The sequence below is a fragment of the Felis catus genome, chromosome A3, assembly GCF_018350175.1.
Source record: "Felis catus isolate Fca126 chromosome A3, F.catus_Fca126_mat1.0, whole genome shotgun sequence".
NCBI classification, from domain to species: domain Eukaryota; kingdom Metazoa; phylum Chordata; class Mammalia; order Carnivora; family Felidae; genus Felis; species Felis catus.
The window spans coordinates 112532696-112553157 of record NC_058370.1 but is presented as its reverse complement, the minus strand read 5'-3'; the positions used below and the strand labels follow the sequence as shown (position 1 = coordinate 112553157).

The 20462-nt window shown below is 39.1% G+C and overlaps 1 long non-coding RNA gene across 3 annotated transcripts in view; it reads left to right on the top strand.

The window, feature by feature from the left end:
- LOC109498306 overlaps positions 1-20462 on the top strand; it is a 75536-nt gene that overhangs the window by 34397 nt on the left and 20677 nt on the right. For 2 of the 3 annotated variants that reach the window (XR_006595831.1, XR_006595830.1), the window contains exons 2-4: positions 6345-6518; positions 14573-14733; positions 15366-15416. This is a non-coding gene — a long non-coding RNA (uncharacterized LOC109498306). The remainder of the gene's footprint in view (positions 1-6344; positions 6519-14572; positions 14734-15365; positions 15417-20462) is intronic. The other variant, XR_002741258.2, reaches the window with a different exon arrangement.

Sequence of the window (20462 nt, the reverse complement as noted above, 5' to 3'; positions counted from 1 at the left end):
CAACTGATACCACAGAAACACAAAGGATCATAAAAGACTAGTATGAATAATTACACACCAATAAATAGGATAACCTAGAAAATAGATGAATTCCTAGAAACATACAACTTACTATCACTGAATTGAGAAGAAATAGAAAGTCTGACAATACCATAAAGAATAAGGAGATAAAAGCAGAATAAAAACATCCCGACAAAGAACAGCCCAGAATCAAATGGCTTCACTGATGAATTCTACCAAGATTTAAAGAATTAATACCAATCCTTTTCCAGTTCTTTCAAAAATAAATGGAAAGGAAGGGAACATTTTTAGACTCTTTTTATGAGACCAGCATTGTCTTCTTCAGCATGTTCTGATATCAAAGCAAGACAAAGATACCACAAGAAAAGAAAATTACAGGCCAATATACCTGATCAACATAATGCAAAAATCCTCAACAAAATAATACCAGACTACAAGAAACTTATAGACCAATACACCTGATAAACATAGATGCCAAAATCCTCCATAAAATAGTAGCATCCTGAATTGAACAGCACATTAAAAGGATCATACACCATGATCATGCATGTGGGATTTATCCCTAGAATGCAAGAATGTTTCAAAATTAGCAAATCAATTAATGTGCTACACCACATTTACAGATTGAAGAATAAAAATCATATGATCATCTCAATAGATGCAGAAAAAACCTTTGACAAAATCAAACATATTTCCATGATAAAAATTCTCAACAAATTAGGTTTGGAAGAATGTACCTCAACATAATACAGGCTATGTATAGCAAGACCACAGCTCACCTCATACTCAATAGTGAAAAGCTATCTTCACTAAGATCATGGATAAGACAAAGGTGTCTGCATTTACCACTTCCACACAACATCATTATGGATGTCCTAGCAAGAGCAATTAGATAAGAAAAAGAAATAGAAGGCAACCAAATATGAAAAGAGGAAGTAAAATTTCTCTGTGGATGATATAATCTTATATAGAGAAAACCCTAAAGATGTCACAAAAAACTGTTAGAACTAGTGACCTAATTCAGTAAAGTTGCTACTAGTTGTTCTGCAATGGTATTCAGAAGCCCTGGGCTCTGGTTCCAGCTTTGGCATCACTAACATGACACAACCTGAGTGTCAATATTCTCATCTGTTATATCTATACACATATATATATGCACATATATGTGTATATACACACATACATATACATATATATGTATATAGAGAGAGGGAGAGGGAATTTTATTATATACATTTTTATTTTTATTATATATTTATACATTATAATATATTTGTATATTATATATGTTATTATATATTATAGAGATAGATATATAATTTTATTTTTAATTACAGTTGACACAATGTTACATTAGTTTCAAGTGCACAAGCAATAATTTGACAAGTCTATATGTTATGCTCACCTCAAGTGCAGCTCCTATCTGTCACCACACAGCAGTACCAATGACTATATTCCCTGTGTTGTACCTTTTATCCTAGCGACTTATTCATTCGATCACTGGTAGCCTGTATCTCAAAGTGGAGATAATATTGACTACCTTATACGGATGCTGTGAGAAGTAAATAGTGGGTGATATGTGTGCATAATAGATGGTAATAAATGTAGTTTTTATTCTTACTTTAGAGATTTGTTGATTCTCTGCTACAAGAACACTAAATCAATAGAAAGACATGTTCTGAAGAAAATCTGGAAGGAGAGTTAAGGCTTCTGCCACTTGGCTACAGACCCTTGGTTCCAAGGATAGTAGCGTTCAGGCAGATTATGTTTCTTGATACTCATTAGGTTTTATAATCTTCATGATTTATTAAATTATTAAAATTATATTTTTGGTAATAACCAATTACCTAGTTATGGAATTGCCTATATGGGAGGAAATGAACAGTTGTGTGCATAACTTATACCTTGGGACTACTGTTATAACCTATGGCTGAAGTTACCTAGGGTATGTGTATACTTATACACGCATTGTTTCACCCTATGAAAGGTCATTTTATTCAATTTTCTCCTGTTTTGTTATTGTTGCATTCATTTCTCATTTCTTGGAAGACTAAGGGAACCAGAAAATGTTGGCCAGTCTCCTACTTAAATCCCCTATTACCCTCCACTAAACTGGTACAGGGTTTATTTGTGCTTAGTTATCTTTTTATTCAGTAATCTGTAGTTGTTGCGATACTTGATGCATGACTATATGGGTCTGTGAGAACATATTCTTGGCTGGGGAAATGATTGCATGGTCCATTTTACACTTGACATCTCACAGAAGTAAGTACACTTGTCCAAAAGAGGGAGGAAGAAGGGGAAAGAGGAACGAATCAGAGACCTTGAAGGGTACTTGGCTTTTAAGGAAGCACTAGACAGGCTGGCTGCTTTATCAGAGCCTCAGGTTGGGGCCTGAGAGCCATAAATGAGTTCCACACACTTCAAAGGACTTGGCCTGGACTGGGAATATGTTAATATGATAGAGGATTCTTCCTGATCCTACCTTTTCCTCCCTCAAGTATTCTCCCTCTTCAAACACCTAGGTTTTGAACTAGATTTCTGTGTTTGCATGTGCAATAGTATTTCTGAAACCTTTGCCATTTTTCACTCCTAGGACCAGGAAACTGTAAGTAAGTATTTTAAAAGAGTGTGATAATTCATAAAGCAACTTAATGTTTTTCTCCTAACTCCAAACTCCCTCAAGGGCCTAGTTCTTTCCTGACATTGAATGAAATGTGGGAAGTTTCCATAGTTTTTCTAGTTTACCCATATAGTAGATTGGAAAGAAAAAAAAAAGCTCAGGTCATAGGCAGTCATAAGAACAGTAATTAAAATGTAAACTCCAGGGATAATGAAAATTCCTTACCTAAATCCGAGTACACATAACTCCCTTCCCTCAGCTGGGGACCTGCCGTGGTGGATGGTAGGTTATTTCCTTCTCTCATCCCATGTGTTGTATTTCTCCTCATCTGTTCCTTCTCACTTGGCAGCCCCTGGCTCCAACAAGGTTAGGAGGAGGGTGTGGAGGAGTGCTAGGTGTTAGAAAAAATTTCTGTTGACTTACATTCTTTTGAACGGGCATGTTACCCTTTCTGTATAGTTGCTCACAGCTGATGGTCTCTCGTGGGATGCTTTCATGTTTATAGAAAACACCACTTCCCCCACAAGGACCCACTTCTTAGGAGGGGGTGAGGTATCTCCTTGGCTTGGTCACTTAAGTTAAAGCTGTCATCTGGGGCAGAAACTCAAATTACCCCAGGGTTGATCCTGGTAAGTGGTTCATATTTAGACTCTAGGCTCGTACTGCTTTGCTGTTGGCCTTTGGGGCTTAACCCTGTATCAACACCCTGCTGCATGAGAATGGGGACAATGAAGGCAGGAAAGTAGCACAGTGGTTAGAAGTGCAGTCTCTGTAGTAATTCACGTTCTGGGCCCTTAACTAAATAGCTATGTTACTTGGAGCAACTTACTTAACCTCTCTGAGCCTCAGGTTTTTTTGTCTGTAAGGTGTAATGATAATACCTAATTCAGAGGCTTGTTATGAGGATGAGATGATTAAAAGTTCTGGCACACATACACTCAGCCAACATGCATTACATCTCACAGATGATTTCTCAGCAACGATGTCCAGGATTTACCTTGTGCTATGAGAAGGAGCAGGTGGTTCAATACAAGACTCAACATTACATGCTCTGGAACAGTTATGAAACCAGTTTTTAAAAACATGCCAGCCAGCTATGTAAGAAGAACTCCTTAAATGAGGGCAATGTTTCCAGTTTCTGAACTGTCTTCCTATATAATTTCTCATCTCATCTTTGAGATACTCCTGTAAGCAGGCCAAAAAAAAAAAAAGGTGTTTCATTCCTCTCTTTATAGATGAGGTGTTTGTAGCAGGGACAAAGGTCAAAATGACAGTGCTGGATTCAGAACCCAGCTCCTCGGACTTTCCAGCGCTCTTCAGACTGCCTTGACTCTCCTCTGCTGTCATAACATTGTTTGTCAAATGAGCCCAGCAGGGGATGGTCGGCATGTTATTCCCTTCCCCCCATGGCGGCAGTTTGGTGGGAGGCCTTAGAAAAGACAAAAGTTTCTTGCACAGGTTTTCATCTGTGCAGGTGGCCTCCCAAGTGAGTGGGCAGGAATGCCTCTGGTGAGGTACAGGCCTGCTCTGTCCCATTAGGGAGCTGGTCTCTCCTTTCCTTCAGAAGGCACCAGTTCTCTAAAAATCACCCCGTCGACATACCATTAACAGAGCAGAACATGTTGACATCCAGCTGTTGCTTTCATTACCAATTTGTTTTAATTGGTCTCACACTGTTTTCCTCTCACTTTTTTGTACTGTGTTGGTTTAACTCTGTCTGCAGCCAGCCTGGCTTGAGCTGTAAACCTTTTATGAGGGGAACTTGCTGATGTGTGGAAAGTCACAGGCAGCTGGCTGGGCCTGGCCGGCAAGTCTGGAACTTTCCAGCCCAGACCGTAACCATTCGGTGATTTTGTTTGCTCTTTCAACATTTCCTTTTAAAAACTGTAATGTCTAAAACTTTAGAAAAGGAGTGCTTCTCCGAGCAGATATCTAACGAAATTTATTCCTAATGCACAAATAGCATATTGTTAAACAGGATTTGGATGGAGTTTGTAATGAAGGATGTTTGGCAGTTCTTGCTTTTGGAAAAACATTTGAGTGATCATGAGTAGGAAATTTGCTGTAGTCAGTGTAATGAATTAACAACTGAGTAGTGGCCCAGAGCAGGCAGTACCCTTGGAGGAGGACAGAAGTCCAGATGGTGGGCTATGATCCAGAAGTTTGGGACATCAGTCAAGAATGCAAGGTGTTTATAAGGTGGCCAAGAGGGAGATAGCAACCCATTTGCAGAAGGCCATCTTTGGTTGTACTTGCCAGTGGTAACTGCTTGCTTGGTGTTGTGAGTGGTGGAGATGATGGTTTGCTTGATCTACAAACAATAATAAGGTAGAACTTATTCATTTTCCACAGCTTAGCTTTGATTCTCAGTTATATTCAACCTGAGCTTTTATACAGGAAAACGCATACACACACACACACACACACACACACACACAGCAAAACCAGGGGACAGGGTTCTATTAGGAACCAATAATTCACTTGTGTGTTTAACCAATATTTATTGAGTAACCCAACATCTTTCAAGTACTGTTATATTTGCACCTAACAGAATAAAACCTGTTGTTTTCCCCAGAGGATTTATTTAAAACATTAAAAATTCTTACAGTAAAAGACAAATAGGTTTTATTCTTTTAGATGCAAATTAGCTATTATACTCGTGTTCACTAAATAAATATCCCCTTCCAAGTTGACAAAAGCAGAACCCTTTCTTTAAAATTTTTGTTGTGAAAATTATGTGATTAGTCTATTTTGATACATATGATACAAAGAGATTGGATCCTTATGGAAGACACAAAATCTACTTATTTATTCTGCATGGGCTCCCAGTCATCTCTTCCTAGGGAGTTGTCTAGTATTTAATTCTCTCAATAATGTGTGAAAATGCATCTGGAGTATTGTCACCTAGAGGAGTTCACTTAATCCGTAGTGTCCAGAGTTTTTATTGAGGGTTGATCATGTAGGCATGGAGCATTCATGTGGCTGACCTTAGTTACTTAGTTTCTAGGCTCCTTCAGAGGTTAGACTGATAACATGTGGCCCAAGGCCTTGGTCACAAACCACATTGTTAGTATAGACCATCTGGCATGACACAAGGCCCTAGGTGAACAAAGATACTCTTATCTGACAGGAGATCCCAATGGCTTAAAGGTTACCTTCTAGAAGTTAGTCAAACGCCAGACTTTTCTTTGGAATGTGCATGGTTTGAATACTCCATAGACACTGAATCATCTTTTATTATAGTCATCATTCCAGGGAAGGGACCTTGCCCATTATGTCGTATATGGTACAAGAACAATTTTGTCAGTAAGAAGATTATTGGATTATTGGTCACTGGATAATTTGGGTTAGGTGTCATTTATTTAGAGAAATTGTCAGGAGAGCCAGCTGCACCACTCATGGGGGCCATTGGAGCCTGGGCAGCTAAATCTGGGTGCAGCCCTCCCTTCTAGAAGAGGGAAGAGCCTTTTGTCTCATCTGCCTGTAGTGTAGACTACCAAGAGTGAGCGCTGGTCTTCATCTTCCAACAAGGAATTCCTCAGAGAGAATGTTACGTCTCTAAGATTTGGGACAGTAAACAGAAGTCACCTAATTTGGGGGAAATTTAAATGTTATTTTGCCTGAATTCAAATTTGGAATATCTAAAAGGAGTTGGAAAATTAATGCTGCAATTGGCTTGACGGCTTATCTTTCTTTTTAGAAAGCAATGAAGAAACCTTTCCTTTGTTACTTCCTTCCTTGGTGATTGCCTGCCTTCTTCACCAATATACTGGAGTTACAGAATGCGGTGATATGTACTTTACAATGGGATTAAATATGGCAACATGGCTAGATCTGCACAAATCTGGAACTCTCGTTCTGTTTGTGCTATAGAGTAAGTATCCTTATGTAAGTGTTCTTTCACTTGTGATTTCTTCTACACAGTCCCTCAATCATTCTGCAGTAAAGCTCAGGCTTTTTAGCTCAAGGTTGATGGACAAAATGATGGAAGGGGGAAGGACGTGACTTGCATTCATATATATTGTGTTTCTTAAAACTGGGAAACCTCCATTGCATTATAAAGGTCTAGATGAAAATATGAGGTAATGTTCAGCTGAAACCATCAAAATTATAAGCTCTCCTAAATTAGCTTGAAAACTCATCAGTAGTATAAAGACTTTAGTTTCTCGATAGCACAGTGGATTGAGATTAGGTGATTATTCATACCTGCCCAAATGTCCCTGGGTAACAAGGATAGGTAAAACCAAGGCAATGTGACACATTTGAAAGTTGCTGAGTTGAATATGAGATGTAAGCAAAACCGTCCAAAGCTGTGATTGAATACTAGGATTAGTCCTTCAGTACATTGGGTTTTATTTTTTATTTTTCCAGGCAGGTTAAGGTTTTAGAAATGTGACCTCAGTACTAACTAAAACTCATCCTAATTAAAGAGAATGTCTAATGATAATAAAGTCTTGAGACTAATCTTTGGGCATGCTATTCCCTAAGGAGCTGAGCCACATTCAGTGAATGTGCTCTGGGGTTCATTATCAACGGGTTTCCATCTGTTCTTTTGGAATCAATGATTTTTGTTGTTGGATTTAGACTGTCTTTGTATTCTCTTGACACTCACAGAACAAAATATGCCTGATTTAGCAATGTTGTTTGCTAGGAAAATCCAACATCAGATGAGTCATTCTGTCTATTAACCACCTCCGTTCTTCACTTTTGTGTGCCGCATGCTTTCTCCAGTGAGGTTTCCCTCATTCTGTGTTGGGCTTGCTTTCCCCTTGAAAAGTAAAGGTTAGTTTCTGTTCTCAGTAGTTCCTCATTCTTTCTCTCTTTGTACCCACTTCCTTCTCTGGTTCTCCCCACAGCTATCCTTATCCAGTCTCTCATTTAGGACTTTTAAATCATCAAGGTGAAAAAGCAAGAATAATGAGTTTCAGAATGAAAACCTTAGATCTATTACCACTAAATTCCTTGCCAAGGATTTTCCAAGCCACTTAGGCATAACAATTGCTCGTTTTTATTACTTCGTTGTGCTACTCTACTTTTTCAATAATTTTGCATCAGGTATATACATGTGCCATATATTTTTATATCCTTTACTTTACTTTTATGATGTCAATTACTGAAAGGTCATTCCAATTTTCAGCTGAACCAACCTATCTGAAAGGTATGGACTACTAGAAGTTTGTTTAAAATTGAAAGGTTTGTTCTTTTCCTTTTTAAATGGAAGGCAAGGAATTAACTATAGTAGCCAGTTGGGGTTTTCTTTAGTTCTGGAAGTGGAGAACATATGTACGTGGTAAACTTTGAGTAGTTAGAGAGTCACATATTTGTAAGGTAAAAATATTCCGGTTGGCAGACATCTATGGTGTTCTTTATAGTCTTTATTATTGAATGTGTCTGATGTTAATTATGTTAAATGTCAAATGTTAAATCCAGAGGATTGCCTGAATTATGGACTTGATATATTTTTACTTGATAATCAAATATAAGAAAGCTGAGTTTTACCTTCTTAAAAAACACAGACAAATTTTTAAAAAATATTCTGAATTAGCTGGGTGGCTCCAATCTACAGCATCTGGGAGACACTACAGGTGGCCAAGTGTGGGTGAACTCTGGAGGAAGGCAAATTGTAGTCTGGTTCAAATCTCTAGTCTCTCATAACCTATCTGTAAGCTTTTTGGTTAATTTTTCAACTTTAAGACTGTTTTCTCTCATCAGTAAAATGGGGATGATAAATATATTTCAGAGAGTTCTAATGAAAATATCCATGTAGAATATTTAATACATTGTCTAGTATGTACTAAGTACCTAAAAATATAATTATTTTTTGTAAATGTTTACTTATTCAGAGAGTGAGAGAGAGAGAGAGAGAACAAGCATGGGAGGGACAGAGAGAGAGGGAGAGGGAGGGAGAGAAAGAGAATCCCAAGCAGTCTCCATACTCAGCGCAGAGCTTGATGTGGGGCTTAGTCCCATGGCTGTGAGTTCATGACCTGAGCTGAAATCAGGAGTCACACTCTTTACTGACTGAGCCACCCAGGCTCCAGTTATTTTTTTCTTGTGGGCAGAGTCAGAATTACTTTGTAGCACAACTTTCCACAGTTGAATTAATTCAAGACATTAGGGAAACATTTTGTAAGTCATTCATCACTTAGCAAAGCAGACACATGAGGGTAGTTTTTTAAGATGTTTCTGCTTATCAGGGTGCCTGGGTGGCAGAGTCGGTTAAGCATCTGACTTCTGCTCAGGTCATGATCCCAGGGTTTCTGAGTTTGAGCCCCATGTCAGGCTCTGTGCTGACAGCTCAGAGCCTGGAGTCTGCTTTGGATTCTGTGTCTCCCTCTGTCTCTGCCCTTCCCTGCTCTCTCTCTCTCTCTCTCTCTCTCTCAAAAATAAACGTTAAAAAATTAAAAAGAAAAGATGTTTCTGCTTATCAAAAGTTATCTAGCCAGACAGTCTTTAGAGATGGCCAATTCATCTGGTAACACCTGCCTCAAACATTTTTATTCTTAAGGACTTAATTGACACTTAAACGTGAATATGTTGCAGAACCTGAAAACCTCAGTCCCTGGCTCAAAACAATTCAAAGCTCTTTTCTAGAAATAATACTGAAATACTGACTTGTTTTTATAGGTGCAAGCATTGTTCTTCTTTGACAGTTGATATAGTCTTTGTCTAGTATACCCAATGGCTGGGCTTCCTCAGAGAGTGTTTCTATTTGTATGTATGTATGTATGTATGTATGTATGTATGTATGTATGTATGTTGTATATATGTATTATCCATCCATCCAGCTATCCATCCATCCATCCATCCATCCATCCACCCATACAACCATCCTTTGAATGGGTTATACTTCCCTGTTTCTTTGTACTCTTTGTGATTTTTCTTGGTTGAAAACTAGAAAGTTAAATATGATATGTTAGTTTTAGAAATAAGATTAGTCTTCTTCCTCAGGGTTTGCTATTTCTTGATTGTTGAAGGTTGAGATCATCTGTTTAGTTACTTTTCCAACCTAGTTTTGCAATAACTCTATTCCTTGTTGTGTGTGCTCACTGAGGTCTCTGTTCATTTAGCTCTATTTAGCTAGTATTGTGACAGAGATTTTCTCGAAATCCAGGAGCTCAAACACACACACACACACACATACACACACACACACACACACACACACACACACACACACACACACACACCCCTATTCCAGTCTTTGCAGACTGGCTCTGTGCTGTGGCACTTCTTTAACACTTAGCCAGGTCACGTACAACTTTGTCCTAGCCTTCACTTCTTGCTTGCAGTGAGCCTAAAGATCTGCCGAAGGTGAAAGCTTAGGTCCTCCTCTGGTATTTTATGAGTGTGTATTCTGCCCCAAGCATGGGAATGGCTTCCTAAGTTCCCGAGTGTACATGGGTGGTTCTGTAAGTGCCAATTCCCCAGGGAAACATTGTCCCTAGCTTTTCCTCCCAGGCTTTAGTGCGTACATATATTACATGTCTCAGCCACAGCCTTTTATCTTAGGTGGCTGTGGACTTTCCATTCACCTTACAATGTTTTAATAACTATTAACTGTTCACAGTTTATTCTGCACTACCAAGCATACATCCTTCAATTCCACAAAGAAGAAAGCAATCACACCTCGAGTTTCATAAAATTGTCATATTTTTATATTTTTTGAGTTTTTGCTTCTTCCCCAATGAGACTTGCCCTACTAGCTGGTTTGTTTCTCAACACTATTATATTTTCCATGCTTCAGAGTCTCTGACACCCCTGAGAGACTTTCCTTCCAAGATCATTTCATGACAAGGGCCTGTCATGTTTTCTTAGATAGCCATGGGCAAAGAGCTGTGATCTTTCTGTGCCACAGTGGAAACCAGGGAATACTGCCTTACCTCTTCCACACACCCTGCCTTTGGGTAGGTACTTTCTCTTCTATTGGATTTTTATTTTCAATATCTGCTTGTTATGTAAATTTGTCGATGTGCTACACCTCACTTTTGTTTGCAAGGCCCTGAAAGATTTCTTTATTTTTAAGAGGCTCACAAAAACTTGCTTTTGTTTCAAAACTGAAATTTGAAGAGTACTTAGTCAGCAAAGAACTGAGTAATCTTTAAGGTCAAGAACAACAACAACAAAAATGCAGACAATAATCAGAGATTTTACTTAGCTTAGAGCACACAGATTCCTCCATAATTTTTATCAGGTTGTAACACATTATGTTAGGAGGTGAATGCTTTAAGAGACTCCTTTAAAGGGACCCTCTTTGACAGTTACATCTCACTCTCTTCTACATATAAGAGTTGTTTGATGGACCTGGTAAGGTGAATCTGGTATGAAGAGTTGTTTGATGAATCATACTTTTTATAGTACTTAACAGACATTCAAGTACCTTCACAGACATTATCCCATTTGATCCTCACAACGAATAGTGAGATAAGCCTTATTATCACCCTCACCAGCTTCTCCCATTTTCTTTAAATATCTTTTCAATGGAGAAACCAGTTTTCCCTCAGTAAGCAGGTATATACTGACACAGACGCCTGTCCAGACCTCTCGTTTTCCTTTTTTACTGCCACCCAGTCAACTTTCCCTGATTTTCCCAGCTGGCTCTGCACAGTGAGCATTCCTCTCAAAGTCCAGTGGTTCTTAACATTGACTACATATTAAAATTACCCGAGTTCTTAAAAAAAATCACTTTGTGTCAGGGTCCCCCTTTAGACCAATTGCATCAGAATTGTAGGGCAAGATTTGGAAAGTGCCCTACACAACAGTATTTTTTTTTTAAGCTTTAAAATATTTTTTTCAAGGCTTGGGTGATTTTAATAGGCAGCAGGGTTTGAGAACCACTGCCATAGAAGCTTACAGCTGTTGTCTTCAGAGACGGAGAGCAATTTAATTTCAGTATTTTAAAAATGAAATCTTTGAGGGGTGCCTGGGTAGCTCAGTAGGATAAGTTTCCAACTCTTGGTTTTGGCTCAGGTCATGATCTCATGGTTTCGTGGGTTCGCGGTCCCACTCTGTGCAGAGCCTGCTTGGAATTCTCTGTCTCCCTTGCTCTCTGCTCCTCCCCCCGACCCCCCTGCACTGTCTCTGTCTCTCTCTAAAAAATGCATCTAATAGAATGAAAAGAAAATGAAACCTTTGTATACTAACCATTATCATCCTCTGTGGTTTTTCTTTTAAGGTGAGAAATTTCATAGTTCCGTTTTCTCAAATAACAGTATATTTTGTTTATACTGTTTTATAATTAAAGCATTTTCATATACATTATTTCTCAATGGGACTCAATTTTAGTCATATAATTAGTATCCCATTTTAGAGGAGTAGAGACCTAGGGAGGTAAGGTTTCCAGTGCAGATTAAGAAGTGTGTAAGTACTGTGGCCGGCTGTGTGTGTGTGATGGAGGCAGACAGACAGGAAGGGAGGGCAATCCCAGTTTTTAATGTGATGAACTTTACTTCTCTTCGCTATTCATGGTGTGGTCCATGGGTCCACGGGTCCTGCATGGTCACCTAGAAGCTCCTTAAAAATGCCAAATCCAGGCGCCACCCCAGATCTACTGAATGAGGGCTGCAATTTAAAAAGGTCTCCAGGGCATTATGATTCTCATTAAGGTTTGAAACTCTCTGCTGTCTACCATGCTGCCTCTTGGAATTCTTAGTCCTCTGGTTTTGTGGTGTCTCTGTATAAATATGTTGCATATATTGATGCTGCGAGGGATAATTGTTGAGAGTTCTTGCCGATAGTGTCCCTTCGGAAGTTTATTTTCCAGTCTTTTCACTGTGACTTGAGGCAATTTCTCCCTCTAGCTCTCCTACAGACCTGGAAATGCACCTCTGATCATTTTCTGCTGCTTTGAATTTTGCAGGTACAAGAGTTGTGGAGGACCCTGGGAGGGCGGATGCTGCTTTTTCACCGTCATAATTTTCCTCCCTTTTCTGAGCCAGAGGGTATAACCTAGGAAAATGCCAATCAGACTCCTATTAAAATTGAGATTCTCAGTGGATGGTGCTGAACTCTTGTTCCTTATTATCATTGCTCACAGTCCATAAGAGGACTTCAGGGATCTCACGCAGTAACATCTTTCCTAATAGGTATTCTCTCTATAAACTCAAATTGAAAAGGTTCCTAGTGATACGCATTTCACTTTCCTGAGCTCTACATTTCTCTCTGCCTCCCTAATGAGTTCCAAACCTGGAGAAGTCCAAGAAGAGACAGAAAGAACTGTTGTGGATGCTGCAGTTCCAAGACTGAGGCTCTCTCTCACAGCCAATGCGGTTGAAATAAACAAACAGGTTGTTTTCTGAATGTAAGGCTGTGTTGAGGTGTTGCCGCAGCGTGGGAAGCGGGCCTGACAGCTTGTCGCATGATCCACTGTGCGCTTTCTGCAACACGCCATCCGCTCTGGGCTCAAATTGCTTTACTGCCTCTCTGTGTCTGTCTTCACCCCAGGATTTCCCCAGACTCGGAGAAGTTAATGACTTTGTGTTCGTTTGGGGCAAGAAAATACACAAAGCTCCATCTATGATCCTGAAGTTAATTTGTGGCTTTCCTTTGAGGAGGGAACATGTGCATGCCAACTGTATGCTTGGTGTGTAAAGCAGACATGGTTAGGAATATAGCTAAATTCATGTAAGAAGCATATGAATGTGTAACACATATTAAAAAATACAAACAAAACCAAACACAAACTGGCCCTCATTTGGACCCTGTAGCTCTTCTCTATAGCTCTCATGGAGCACTTCTATTTTGCCTTGTGTTACGGTACATATTTACTCTCTGTACTTGATTATAAGCTGCTTGAAGTGTCTTACTCATTGTTATATTCCCTAATGTGCCTAGCTCAGTGCTGTCCCCATAATACAGCCCATCCCTGGAGTCAATGCATACAGTCGAATTAAATAATGAGGGAAAGAAGAAATATGAGTTGGGGCATTTGGGTTCTGTTCCCATTTCAGACATGGGGAGAAAGACAACCTGACAGAGCAATAAATATCTCTGGGTTATATTTTTCATCTGTAAAATGTAGACATGGAGGGGCAGATGTTTCTAATCCTTTCTAAGACTACAATTTTAGCATTCTGGGTCGGAGATGTATAAGACAGCCAAGTAGAAAAGCCCAGTTGGAATCTCAGGTGAGATATCATGATTAGAGATCATGTTTTGGGGAATCTTTGACATTTGGGTCTTTGTTAAACCATGAGAGGGGATGTGATCTCACAGGAAGTGTGTGGAATAAGAAATGGTTTAATGTGGGACTCCTATCAAACCACTTGTAAAGGACAGACAGGTGAAGAGTCGTCTGTAGTGACTACTGGTAGGTAATGTTGACGAGTAGAAGGAAGGTCGGATGATCATAGAAGCCTTGCCTCACCTCCTATGGGAAGGCAGTTGCAGGTTTTGTGGTTGTGGTTTTGCTGCGTGGGTGTGTCTGAAGGATGGGACAGCTTCATTCTACCTCCTCAGCATTGCTTGGCCCCCAGCCCCCCTTTCCTGTCACCTCTGGGGTTAAGGAGAGCAATAAATGTGGTCTCAGAACCCCAATCTTCATTCACTTGTGTTCATTTTTATGTATTAAACTCTCACAAAGGTACCATTTTTAAAAATAGGGGCTCACTGTTAAAATCTTTCCTTTGCAAGTGGATATAGCATAGATCCAAATGCCTTTGTGTGACATCTGAAGACCTTCATCTTTGGGCGTTTTTCACCCAGCCTTTGAAGGCTCTTGTTCTTCCAGTCCCATTCCAAATGTCCACTTGATCCATGTCAAATGATTGTCGGTTCACAAATATCCTATTCTCTTCTACCTGACTGTGCATTTGATGATTTTGTCTCTTTACCTAGTGTGCTTTGTTCATTTTCCTTTTCTTGGAAAATGTCTATTAAGTGTTTAAAACATAGCTCAAGCATTTCCTTTTTGATTTACCCTCTTTCTAGGTCACTTTGCTGCTCTTACATTTGCCCCAGGAACACTTTGCACATGTTGCCTTTGTCCTATTTATCTCCTCCCATTATTGGTTGCCTACACACAGTGGGCTGAGCCCCTGATGGCTGTATTGTGACTAGGTCATGGGCTGAATTTGAACTGAAACTCTCAGGTAAGTGTTCACATTCATAAATCTTGTTCTATTTGAGCGACCAAGTCTACACATTTGTGGCCTCTTCTCATATTCCTGGCTTTGTAAAATGCGCTGCACTAGGATATCACAGAAGCAGAGGAGGTCTGTGCAAGTGGCCAGCTGGGTGACTCAGTAAAGTTAAATTTGTTCCTGATCTGTAGCAATAATCCAAGGGTATGCGTAAGAGCTGTATCTCTGACATGTGCACTGATTTTATTTCTTTCTAAATTCTGATATTGAACATATTAACAATATCCTGGGTGATACATCACCGTTAAGACATTTTGCAACCCAAGGAAAGGGTTGCCTTCATCCATTCCTTACTAGCAGCTCAAAAAGGTGAATAAACCTATCACATGTTTGAGTTGCTGTTAATATCATCATTAGCTAGTATATTGTATCACACATAGAAAGACTGAACAACACTTTAAATACATTAATTTTTCACAAAAATACATCTTCAGCAAAAGTGAATCCTTTTTAAAGAGAGCTTAACCGAGTAACTTAAGGCAATATATAAGAAAATAAAAATACCTAGGACTAAAATGATATGTTTGTACAGATTCTGTTTCATCAATTAAACCTTGCTAACTTTGTTTTTTTTCGTTCAGTGACACGGAATTATTATTTGAAGAAGCTGTCTGAAATGACTTTCTAAGCAAGTTGGTAACAAATACCTTTGGCTTCTTTTAATAACCGCCTTCATTTCTCTGTCACAGCTACCACCAATAGTCTGTTTGGTCTGGTTTGCTGAATTGGTTGTCACTTAACCCAAATCAAAACTATAGGCAACATTTCCTCCAACTTTTCTGTTTCTGCTGGCTTAATTTGTTGTCAAAATACCTAGGTTTCTCTAAAGCTTTGATGCTATTTTTGGTAGGCCTTAATAAGCCATACTGTAATTTCATCTAGTATGAGTGCTAGGCTTCTCCATTTCTTCTCATTCCATTGCCTTTTCAATACCTTGTTATGTCTCAGAGAGTTTGAAATCCTTGTGTCTTTTCCTTCCATCAACAGAAAGAAAAAGACTAAAAAAAATATGGCACTAGCCACGTTGTTTTGGAGTCATGCATTTACACATTCCTATCCCCAGAGTATAAATGTTCTCGTTTTCATATTTTTATCTGAGGTATCTGTCATGTTACTTGTCACATGGCTGATGTGCTAAAATATTTGCTGCTCTAAGTCAGCTAGTGTGTTACCCTATGATATTCCTTTGCTATGCAGAAATGACATTCTCAGCTATTTGCTCCTCCAACTTTTCTTTCTTTTGACCCTATTCTTTTTGATCAATATTGTTTACTGTAATTTACATTAAATTCATTTATTCCCAAAGGATCGAATACATTTGTTTTCTGAGACATATTTCTTACTAAAAGAATTTCAGAAGGGGAACATTCCAGCTTGCATCAGATCCCAAATTCTAAATGAATTTAAGAAAATCTTAACACATATTGGGGTGCCTGGGTGGTCGGTTAACTGTCCAACTCTTGGTTTCAGCTCAGGTCACGATCTCATGGTTTGTGAGTTCGAGCCGCTCATCAGGCTCCGTGCTGACAGTGCCGAGCCTGCTTGGGATACTCTCTCTCTCCCCCTCTGTCTGCCTCTCCCCTGCTTGCTCTCTCTTTCTCTGTCAAATAAATTTTTAAAAAATTTAAAAAAGAAAGAAAATCTTAACACATATTAATTTTTTAATAAGAAATGCAATGATCAGGTACTCAGATTCTCTAAAGCCCCGAAAAACTTTCTACACTTAGTCAAAGATGGAACATCTTCATATGATTTTTCTCCCTAAGGCTTTTTTGAAGAATTGAGTAAATGAGTATAGCATACATAATCTCTCTTACCTGCATTCTGTAACCAGATATAATGACTAGCTCTTAGGTAACATTTGACCTGTGACTCAATGCAAGCACTGTCTGCCAGAAAAACTGCTTCCCAATCAGAAAATCTCCCTTCTAGCTTCTGACCAGCCAGGTTCTGCACAGTTGTTTATATTTGAATTTAGTCCCATTCTCATATAATCGGATCTTTAGGTCCATGGTACTTTTGCTTCCAAAGTGATAGTGGAGTAAAACAACAACGAAATGTTAACTTGGATCCTATCTTCCTCAGGAGACTTACTTCAATGGGTATTCCCGAATAACCTGATTTTCCCTCTAGCTCAGTGGCTACACTGCCTCCTTTTTGCATTACTAATATGGCTTCCTCACTTCAATCATTACATTTAGGAATTCCTTGACGCTTGGTTCTGCACTTTAGTTTCTCTTTATTTTCCCCTAAGCAAACATATACTTTATCAGCCATCATAGGGACAGGGCTCACACATGTCTCTGTTTAGCCAAGGCCAGTATTCTGTGCTCTAGGCATATATAGGTGACAGTTTACTTGCCATTTTGGGAGGGATAACTTGAAAGCACTTCAGACTCAACTTGGCCAAACTAAATCTGTGACTGTGCTGCACAAGACTGTTTCTATTTCTCTGTTTCCTCTTTCAGTGAAGAGTCCAGTTATCTACCTAGTAGTACAAACCAGAAGGCTAGAACGCATCCTTTTCAGCTCTTTCTTTCTTTTTCCTTATCAGATCTGTCACCAAGTGTTGTCCATTAAATCTCCTAACTGGAATTTTCCACCTTCTCTATAAGTGTGAAACACGCTAGTCTGAGCTACCAGTCTCACTGAAATGTTACAAAATGCTACTGCTTTCATCCACCCACCTCTTTTCTTGCTTCCTTGTAATGCTCTCTACACGGTATAGGACATAAATCTATTACCGTGATGTAGAACAGCTATTCTCAGGTCCTTTAGGGATCTATTCAGGGGTTCCACAAGGTCAAAATTATTTTCTTAATAATACTATGGTTTGTTATACTCATTCTTTCTCAGTGGACTGGAATTTTCCATGGCAACCTGACCTATGATATTATAACAGAACAAATGCAGAAGCAGATGTGAGAATCCAGTTCTTCTATGGAGACAAATATTAGAGGGACTTTCAAAAATATAAAACTATCACTCCTTTCTCTCTAGTTCCTTTTTGTTTTGAGATAGGTGTTTTATTTAAATAAATATCATACTATTCATGTTAATGCGTAATACATTTACTTTTGTTATTTAAAAAAAATGGCATTCATTTTTGAGAGACAGAGTGTGAGTGGGGGTGGGGCAGAGAGAGAGGGGAAACACAAAATCTGAGGCAGGCCCCAGGCTCTGAACTATGAGCACAGAGCCCGATGCGGGGCTCGAACTCATGAGCCCTGAGATCGTGACCTGAGCCGAAGTCGGACACTTAACCAACTGGGCCACCCAGGTGCCCCTGTTTTTGTTATTTTAATAAACACTAAAAATTTCTCAGATTTAATTTATAAAACAGTAACTGTTGATAGATATAATGCACAGATGAACAAAGGTTCTTTGAAGTTTTGGTTAACTTTTAAGAGAGTAAAGTGCTCTTGAGACTACTGCTTGAGAACCACTGTCCTAGAAGGCCATCTATGGCCTGGCCACTCCCCAACTTACCAAATCCATTTTTCTGCAAAGCACACTGCTATTTTTCTGCTCCATCAACCTTGGCGCCTCTCAGTTCCTATTTCTTGCCTGTTTCCCTTCCAATACAGGCACTTTGCCAGAAACTCTCTTTCCCACCCTCTTTATCCAATAAACTTGAAGCAGTTCTTCAGATTTCATCCTCTCGACTGTCATTTCTGTAGGCAAGCCTTCTCTAATCTTGTTGACTGGGTCACATTTACTATTTTAGGATCTCATGGCATTTGTACATCTCACTCATTATGATTGTAATAGTGCATTTGTTTCTGCCATTATTTAGTTTATTTCTGAAGGCTCACTAACAAACAATACCATGAAATCAGGAGCCAAGTCTGTTTTTGTTCAGTACCAAAGGTCCAGTGCCTAGCATGGTACCTAGCGCCTAGTAGGAATGTATGGAATTAATAAAGTGGATGAGCTGTAATTATGCCACAGGGACAAAAATAGTCCTATAATACATAGTATTACAAAGACTGGGAGTAAAATACAAGACTAAAACCAAGGAATTTTCAAGTTAGGTAAGAATATCACAAGGATTTGGACAGAAAGAGAGTAGTTTAATGATCCATCTAGAAGGGAGAATAAGGTGAGAAAAGGCCCAGGGATAGACAAGTAATAAACATAAAATTATATTCATTGGGGCACTTGGTTGGCTTAGTTAGTTAAGCATCTTACTTAGGCTCAGGTCATGATCTTATGCTTTGTGAATTTGAGCCCCACGTTGGGCTCTGTGCTGACAGCTCAGAGCCTGGATCCTGCTCTAGATTTCTGTGTCTTCATCTCTCTCTGTCCTCCCCCCTGCTCACGCTCCATTCTTCTCTCTCTCTCAAAAAGGAATAAACATTAAAAAAAAGAGTCTCTTATAAAATTATATTAAGAAGTAAGAACATATTGAAAGGAGTAGTAAGAGACACGATTAGGAAGATAATCAAGATCCAAATCTTTAAACCTTTGGATGTTAACTTTAGGAATTTGAGATTCAAACCATAAACAAACAATGGGGAATCCAGTAAGTGCTTTTGGAAAGGACAGGCAGAGACAGTAGTGCATTTGGGGCACATTCATCTACTAGCAAAGTGTGAGATGGATTAGAACAGTGGTGGGGAAGCTAGTTGGGGAGCTACCTGGACTTCTGCATAAAATTCCTCGGAAGGACTGTGGCCGCACAAAATCTGTTTGCAGAGACCGAGCATGACTTCATGGTGTTGAGATAGAAATTTAAAAATAATAAATCTTCAAGAGAATGGGCTTTCCTTATCACAGTCTCTAAGCTGTTTCCTAAAGCTAAACAGTGTCTTTATAATACAGAGCGAACACAGAGTTCATATGTCACTCTCTAGTCCTGTGGTTCTGGAAACATGCACTTCTGTTGCAGTGGGTATTGGACATGTTTCCTCCCTTGCATGAGCTGTAACTGTACACCCAGTCATGTAATGTTTCATACCTTTATGGTGCATTCACCAACAACCATGCTGTAAGTGTCTTCACTCCAGATTGGATTTTTATGTACTTGGAATCATGTCGGAATCAAAACTCCAATAACCTGAACTGAAATGAGAGAGAGACTTTTTTTTTCATTTTTTCTTAAACAGTTTATAGTCAGTTTGCCTCAAGGAATCACAATATCAGTGAACTCTATAAATGGTTGTTGTACAGATAGAGTATGTGCACTGAGTCTGTTTTTGAAGTTGAACAAATGAGAGCATGTTGCTTTATGCCCTAGAACTTTGTTAATAGCTTCCCATGTGGGTTTTCCCAGAGCCTCAAGTGGCTCCACAAATGGGGACTCTGAGAAGAAAAACCTTTAACATTATGGGGAATACCCCCACCCCCCGCCCCATAATAAAAATGTAAAAACCTTATAATTTATCATCTTTTTAAGGTGCTGGAATACATTTGACCCATCCAGTCTGTGAGGACTACAATTTATTTATTGCTGACTCTGGGCTAGTACTACATGGGGTCCTTTGAATATATTCTCCAATTTAATCCCCATAAAATCCTAGATAGCAGTAGTCTTATTTTTATTTGCATTGAAGGAATGATGATTCTGAGAGTTAGAAAGTTTAACTTCTCCAAGTTCATATAGGTAGTAAGTGTTGGAACTATGCTTTTATGACCTATTCATTCACTCCAAAAAAGACTTTAGGGAATCACTAATG